A 7,699-nucleotide genomic window follows, 5' to 3' on the forward strand; every position below is an offset into this window, starting at 1 on the left:
TTATAGGGACTGTGAAACAAAATATTTTTATGGACATTCTTGTGAAATGGGAGTGTCTGGAGGAACGAACATGGACCAAGAGCAAAGTCTCTGAGATGGTGGTGGAACAAGAGCAAGTAATTCATGAGTTGGAAGAAATGACAGCAATACTTGCTAACAAGGATTCAAAAATTGCTCGTCTGAGAGTTGAGCTTCTAAAGGCCAAGATAGAGGGACCAGGCGAAGATGAACTTGCTGCCTTGAAAGTTCAGAATAATGTCTTGATTACTATGAATATTGTGCTTAATGGTAGGTTACTCTCTAAGGCTGATGATAGATTGACCCTCCTCCTTCAATCTGTCACTTCTAAGCCAACCTTATCCTAATCTCCAATGTCTATCCCTTTCCTTTTTGTTGAAACTCTTCAGTGGGCATTGTCCCAGTTCTCTCTGTAACTTTATTGCACTATTTTTTTTATAATATTAATGTTATAATTGTAATGAAAAGATTTGCCTTGCGTCTACCGACTTGTCTCATTACTTTATGCATTTCTACTCATGCTCAATGTTGTTCAAGTGGCCATGAATTTGCTGAAAATGCATTCTTAATACTTGATTTACTTCTTTACTATTTTATGATGTCAAAAAGGAAAAAATATCTAAGGGTGTTGAGGGATCAATAGATTTAGGAAAACACCTGGTCATGTTGATAGGGGAATTGGTTGTTAAGGGGAAGAAGTTAAGTGACTTATTCATCATCAAAAAAAGAGGAAAATGTTATTCTAAGTTATTTGAAGTTCTGATGATTTAACAAACTATGTTATCTATTAGGGGGCCTGATCTTATGGGAATCAACATGAGAGACTGAGAGTCGGTTACAAGAAAAGAGTAATTGTAAAAAAGATGCAATCACCGCCACTGTAGTGGTTGGTGCGGGTTTTTCTACAGAGCAACAATACTCTCACGACATTACTCCAAGGGTTGTGTCCATTTTATAATATTCTCTTTTCCAATGACACAAACTCAGTTTTTGCATTCTAGAAGAATTACAAAGCAAAAGTAATTTTCTCAAGAAATATTTCTCGATAAACAACAAGGGATATGATAGAGTTACCATATGTTGTTAGTTGATATTGGGGATTATATTTCTGTGCTTATTCACAATAAGATCTATTTCAAAGTTATAAATGAATTAGATCAATTTGAGTCTTTCTTTATTATTTTGAGTTGTAGCTAGTTAGTTATGTAAGATGATTGAATTCTATATAAGCTAGAGTTAGTTGGTGTATTGGGTAATAAAGGTATTGTTTTGATCTATAACAAAGTCATTCCAGTCAAGGGGGAGGGATCAAGAGTTTAGTTCCTATGTTTACAAGAATTTGTAATTTAAATCGATCTTTGCTACTTTGAAGTATAATGGAGTTGGGTATAAATCCCGTGAGATATAACGTGGTTTTCTCCTCCCTAGTGGAAGGGGGCTTCCACGTAAACTCGTGTGTCATTTATTTTAAGTTATTTATATTCCAGATTATCATTGTGTAAAAGACCTGGTCCATTGACTAGTAGCGGACCCATATTTTCTATCAAATAAGAAAAGTCTTACATCAGTGATTTATGAGATGAATGATCTCTTTATAAGACTTGACAATGCTCATCCCTTTGAGCTAGATTTTGAGGTATTAGTTAGGCTCAAAACCTAATCTTATGTAGATATATCAAAATAGGACTCATCTTACCCAATGTTCGGCTTTCAAATTAAATGTGTGCCTGACCAGTAGCCTTATGTATGAGGTGGAGAATTAAAAAATAAAAAAAACTTACAACGATGGTTAATAAAATGAGTTAAACCGTAAACATGATTTTCCAAATCTTGAACAAATTACTTGCATTTCATGCGAATGTTACATCTATGTTAATATGGCATAGTGCCGGTAAAATGAGCCCATATTTTGGTAATCCCTCCATAGTTTAATGGATTGGGTGAGTGACTTTTTACATGGGTAAAATATGGGTTGATATTCATATTCAACGCATAAACATATGGGTAAACTATGAGTAAAATATGGATTAGCCAAATGGGTTAAGCTTCTAACTTTTATTCACTAAAAATTCATGATATCACTAAAATTATTGTAACTTCTCTTCCTTTTTATGTTCTTCTATAGAACTAATTATTTTTTTCTCTAGAATTGAAAAGGTGAAGTCTTTGGCCCTCCAAAAACATACATTTTAAATGTACATTTCTTTTGTTAATTATAATTTATTTTATTTTTTAAATTTTATATTGGATAATAAATAATAATGTAAAAAAAGCAAATCATGTATTAGTATTAACATTGCTTAAAGTGCATTAAGCATGTTTTAGTCCTAAAATGCAAATATTCATTTACTTTAAAATTTAAAATATTTTCCCCTTGTTATTACATAAATTTATTTTATATTGAAAAGTGATAGGATTCTTTTTTGACTTTTATGATACAATAAAACTAAATGAAGCATTTTCAACATTTTTCATCTAAAAAAAGACTAAAATATTTTCTCCATGTTGAATTCTTAAGTAGAGTACTATTTACTCATGAAAATACGGGTAAATATGGGTAAACTAGTATTTTACCCAACCCATTTGTTACCCAATCCATTGTTACCCATATCAAATATGGTCGGGTTGAATTATTACCCATTTTATGTTGACCCATTTTCAACCACTCAAATTTGACCCAATCCGCCCATTTGCCACCACAAATGTGGCATCATGTCGGAATGTGGTCCACGCTTTATGATCATTGATCACACAAAAAGAAAGACAACCCATTTATCTCTGAGAGTAATGTGTTGGATAATCTCAATTCGCAAATTAAAATTAGTAAGGAGTAATATTTATGGACATTTTAATGTACTTACTTTTCAAGTTTTATAGCCTATTTCTTGATTTCGTTAAAGTATTTTATACACTTGCAAAGAGAGAAATCTACAAATTTGATTAATAAGTGCTTGTACAATAAGAAATTTGATCTTTACTAAAAACATTACTCCACTTCACTAATAGTTTGTCAATTATTTGTGGCACGATAACCAAACAGTTGAGGTGACTATAAAGAGGGTAGTAATTAAGTTTTATGCACTAACATGGGTTGTGGTGCACTGGTGGGAGTGCTTCATCCTTAACCAGAGGTTTTGGGTTTGAGCCCTGGGTATGGAGAAAATCCTGTTGGGAGCGCCACCCCCGAATGGGCCCTGCAGAGCACGATCCGAATTTAGTCAGAGCTCCAATGTGGACTCCGAACAATAGGTGGGAAACCAAATAAATAAATAAATTAAGTTTTATGCCTCTACAAATGAAACTTCACACAATTCACCTATTAGTTGTTGCGGTGGTCCTAAATATCCATTACTAAAGGAACCGCCCAAGTGGTCCAAATTGGCCATGCCTTGCCAAGAAAGAGATTTGGTCTCGTTAAATTATACATGAATATCCATGCTCTTCTTTTCCTTCATTTATTATATGATGATAAGGCTCATCATGTCACATTGCCAGAACGATACAAAACCAACTCAAATCTATTTTTTTCTTATAACCAATTCTATAGATATGGTAGCTAGGGGCCAGACGGATTATTTAAGTTTCATCACAACATAAATATTCAACTCCTAATTTGTATATAATAAAAAAAATTTGAAAAAGGTAAATTTGATGTCCGGGTGGCTTGGATTCATTAAATATGAATAAGGCATTTAACTGTATTTGATCTATGCAACTGCAAGAGAAATGAATTTGCAACTAAATTAATTAAAGAACATACCAGCATATACTTATTATAATTTGGTCCCCTGCGGATGATTAAAGAAAACCATAAATGCGTACCTGATTTAGAAAATGAAGTCACGAGAAAAAACAAGATTTCTAAATTTGGCTTATTTGAAAGGAGAAGCACAGTCTGATATAGATAGAGCCTCTACGTAACGGCAACACTCTAGCACATTGAATATATATATATGGGGTAATTTGCATCTTCAAAACAGTCAAAATTGTTTCAACTTATCTTAATCAAACCTTAAATAATTAAATTATCAACTTTTCCTTTCGCAATGCATCTGATCCGTCCGAGTCTAGTTAAATAAGTAATTTGCATGACTATATGAGTTCCGATAAACCAATATTGTTTTACTTAGTTGTATCCTACACCCAAACATCATTTTGAGCCTCCAAAGTTAAAACAATAGTTTTCTTACAAATAAAGGTTGAAAGTGAAAGGGGGGGGAGGATGAATTAAAATTTCACGTTAGTAAACTAGATAATCAAGGAAAGTAAATGTAGTAAGTAAATAACACAAAAAGTTCTTATACTGGTTCGGAACACCGGTGTGGTGCGTACGTCCAGTCCCCTTGGGTTTCAAGGGTTTCCTTAAGAGCAATTGAGAGCTTGATGGGTTACAGAAAGGTTTTGCTAAGTTCCCTGGATGTGCAAATCAGATCTTCTAATTGACACAACCTCTACTTGTATAACCTACACTCTGATTTTGTTTTTTCTTTTCCAGTTGTATACTCTTAAGAATGCAATGCTTTTATGAAAGATAATAGAAGACAATCGTACAAGTTCAAGTGAAGTGCGTACTTCACAACTATAGTTGAGAGAGGTTTATATATCTTTGCTCTTTTCAGAAACCAAGGGTGTTTGAATCAAGGATCATTGATTTTATCCTTGATTCGATCATGATTGATTTGCTGAGTCATGTCCATATCAGATATGTGCATAGCAAATCGAATCCTTCCTTGTATAATGATCTCTTTCCAAACTTGATTCTTGGCTGATCTTATCGTCTTGACTTCATCCTTTGATTTTGATTTCTCCCTTCGAGATCTTGGATTCTGGCTGATCTTACTTCCTTGATTGTGTCCCTTGATTGATGCGTATTGTCCTCCTGGATTGATTGAGAGGATATTTTCTTCCTTGGCTGATCTTGTTTCCTTGAGTGTATCCTTTGATTTCTGCAAACTGTTTCCCTTGATTGATTGAACAAATATTCCCTTTCCTTTCTTAGGTGTTGTGTGCTTGGCTCAATCAGCAAATCATCTCTTTTCCTTCCTTAAGAGATTTTGTGCCTGACTTGTTTCTCTTTCTTTTCCTACACCAAGTGACAAGTCAGTTAAGTGTTGTTATTATTAAAACTTATCGATTATATGAAGCTAACAATCTCCCCCTTTTTGATAATGACAACTAACTTCATAAGCATAAAGAGATAATAAGATTTCCCTGATATGTTGCGGTTTGTTTGAAGCTCCCCCGGTCTATAGCTACCCCCTGACTTGATTACCTCCTGTTTAAGTGAGTGGACCATTCTCCCCCTTTGGCATTATAAAAAAGAAAGATAAATAGAGAACATAAACTATAGAAAAAGCATTAACAGAACTAGAGAGAAGCAGTGTATTAAGGCTGAGAGCCTTCAAAATACAGTCCAAAAGACACAGACACAGGGACATACCACTGTTAAAAATTGTTCAGAAGTTGCAAAATAAACAGAGAGCTAGCGATTTTGACCCCAAAAGTACTTCAGGGTGTTGATAACCTTTCCACTGAAAGAGTTCTAGGAGCGTTCCACATTCCTGGATAAACTAGAGTAAAAATTCTGAACAAAGCTGGCAAGCTCGTTGTTGGAAGAGTCGACTCCACTCTTGAGAGAATCGACTTGCCTGATCAGCTTGTTGACTGTTGCGATACCTTCTTGTTTTATCCCTGTCATTGCGATTCGTAGCTTACCTATATCAGTACTGGTATCTTTCTGAAGCCGGAACACCTTCTCAATGGCATCATGATGAGTTTCCAGTCCACGCTCCACGATAAGATTGTTGACTGTTGCGATACCTTCTTGCATACACTGAATATGAGGTCTTGTTTGCTTGCAGTGAGATAGAGTAGTGATCCAACCATTCCTCGATACATTTTTCATCCACATCTTTGCCTGGTGCGTCTGTTTCGAGACACGTGGAGGGACTCATTGAAGTTCCAAAAGCTTTTCCTTTTTTCAAGTCCAATTTTTTTTATAAGCTCTTTGGTGTACTTGGTTTGACTAATACAAGTTCCATTAGTTGACTGCTTGATTTGTAATCCAAGGAAGAATGTGAGTTCTCCCATTACACTTATTTCAAATTCACCTTTTCATAAGATTTGCAAAATTCTCACATAAAGAGGGGTTAGAGCTTCCAAAGATAATCTCATCCACATAAATTTGCACTATAAGAATATATAAATCAAATCTTTGAATAAAAAGAGTTGTGTCAAATTCCCCCTATTAAAATTATTTTGAAGTAAAAAGGTACTTAATCTCTCATACCAGGCTTCTGGAGTCTTTTTGAGACCATAAAGCGCTTTGGAAAGTTTATAAACAAAATCAGGGAAAGAAGAATTTTCAAACCTGGGGTGTTGTTTGACAAATACTTCTTCTTTTGTGAAGCCGTTTAAAAATGCACTTTTTACATCCATTTGAAAAAGTTTAAAGCGCTTAAACGATGCATATGCAAGTAAAATGTGAATGGATTATAACCTTGCTACAGGAGCGAAAGTTTCATCGTAATTCATACCTTCCTGTTGGGAGTAACCTTGAGCAACTAAACTTGCTTTCTTATGAATGACTTTTCCATTTTCATCCAACTTGTTACGAAACACCCACTTGGTTCCGATTATCGAGAAATTCTTTGGTCTTTTGATAAGAGTCCATACTTGATTTCTTTCGAATTGATCAAGTTCTTCTTTCATTTCCTGTATCCATGACTCATCTTCCATAGCTTCATTAATTCGCTTGTGTTTCATTTGAGACACAAAAGCCAAAGAAGCTTGTTTTCTGAGTGAAGACCTTGTCTGAATTTTGTCATCAGGTTTCAGAGAATAAAGTTTTCAAGGTAACTGGCATTATGTCTCCATTCTCTAGGAATATTAGCTTTGTCGGCTAGGGTAGTCGACTCCACCTCTGTAGTAGCTGACTCGTCAGTGTTAGGTTCATGAGAGACTTTTGAGATCTCTTCAGTTTGTTTAAGAGAAGTAATTTCATCGTCACCAGCTTCAGTTTCCTGTACTCTTGGATTAGTGTCATAAAAAACTACACGAACAGATTCTTCAACACTTCAGGTTCTTTTGTTAAAAACTCTAAAAGCTCTGCTAAGAGGTGCATAACCCAAGAAAATACCTTCGTGACTTCTTGGGTCGAACTTACCAAGGTTGTTCTTACCATTATTGTGGATGAAGCATTTACAACCAAAAGGATGAAAGTAGCTAATATTTGGCTTCTTTCCTTTCTAGAGTTCATAAGGAGTCTTCTTTAGTATGGGCCTGATAAGACACCTGTTAAGAATATGACAAGCAGTACTTACAGCTTCTGCCAAAAAATGATCAGAAAGATTTCAATCTAGTAGCATGGTTCTGGCTGTATCTTGTAATGAACGATTTTTACTTTCTACCACTCCGTTTTGTTGAGGTGATCTGGGTGAAGATAAGTTTTGAGTGAATCCATTTTGAGCACAGAAATCCTCAAATGCTTTATTTTCAAATTCGTCACCATGATTACTGTGAATGGTTGTGATGAAGTGTAACGACTCGGAAAATGATAGAGTGAAACTAGAGCCTCACATGTGAGTTTGGAGTCGAGAACTTGTTTAGCTGTATATAAAAAGATCCATTTTGTTTTTCGAAAATCCGACTTCATATTCTTGTTTAGGGGGGTCAAATTGAG

The sequence above is a fragment of the Solanum tuberosum genome, unplaced genomic scaffold (assembly GCF_000226075.1).
Source record: "Solanum tuberosum cultivar DM 1-3 516 R44 unplaced genomic scaffold, SolTub_3.0 scf00242, whole genome shotgun sequence".
Taxonomy (NCBI): domain Eukaryota; kingdom Viridiplantae; phylum Streptophyta; class Magnoliopsida; order Solanales; family Solanaceae; genus Solanum; species Solanum tuberosum.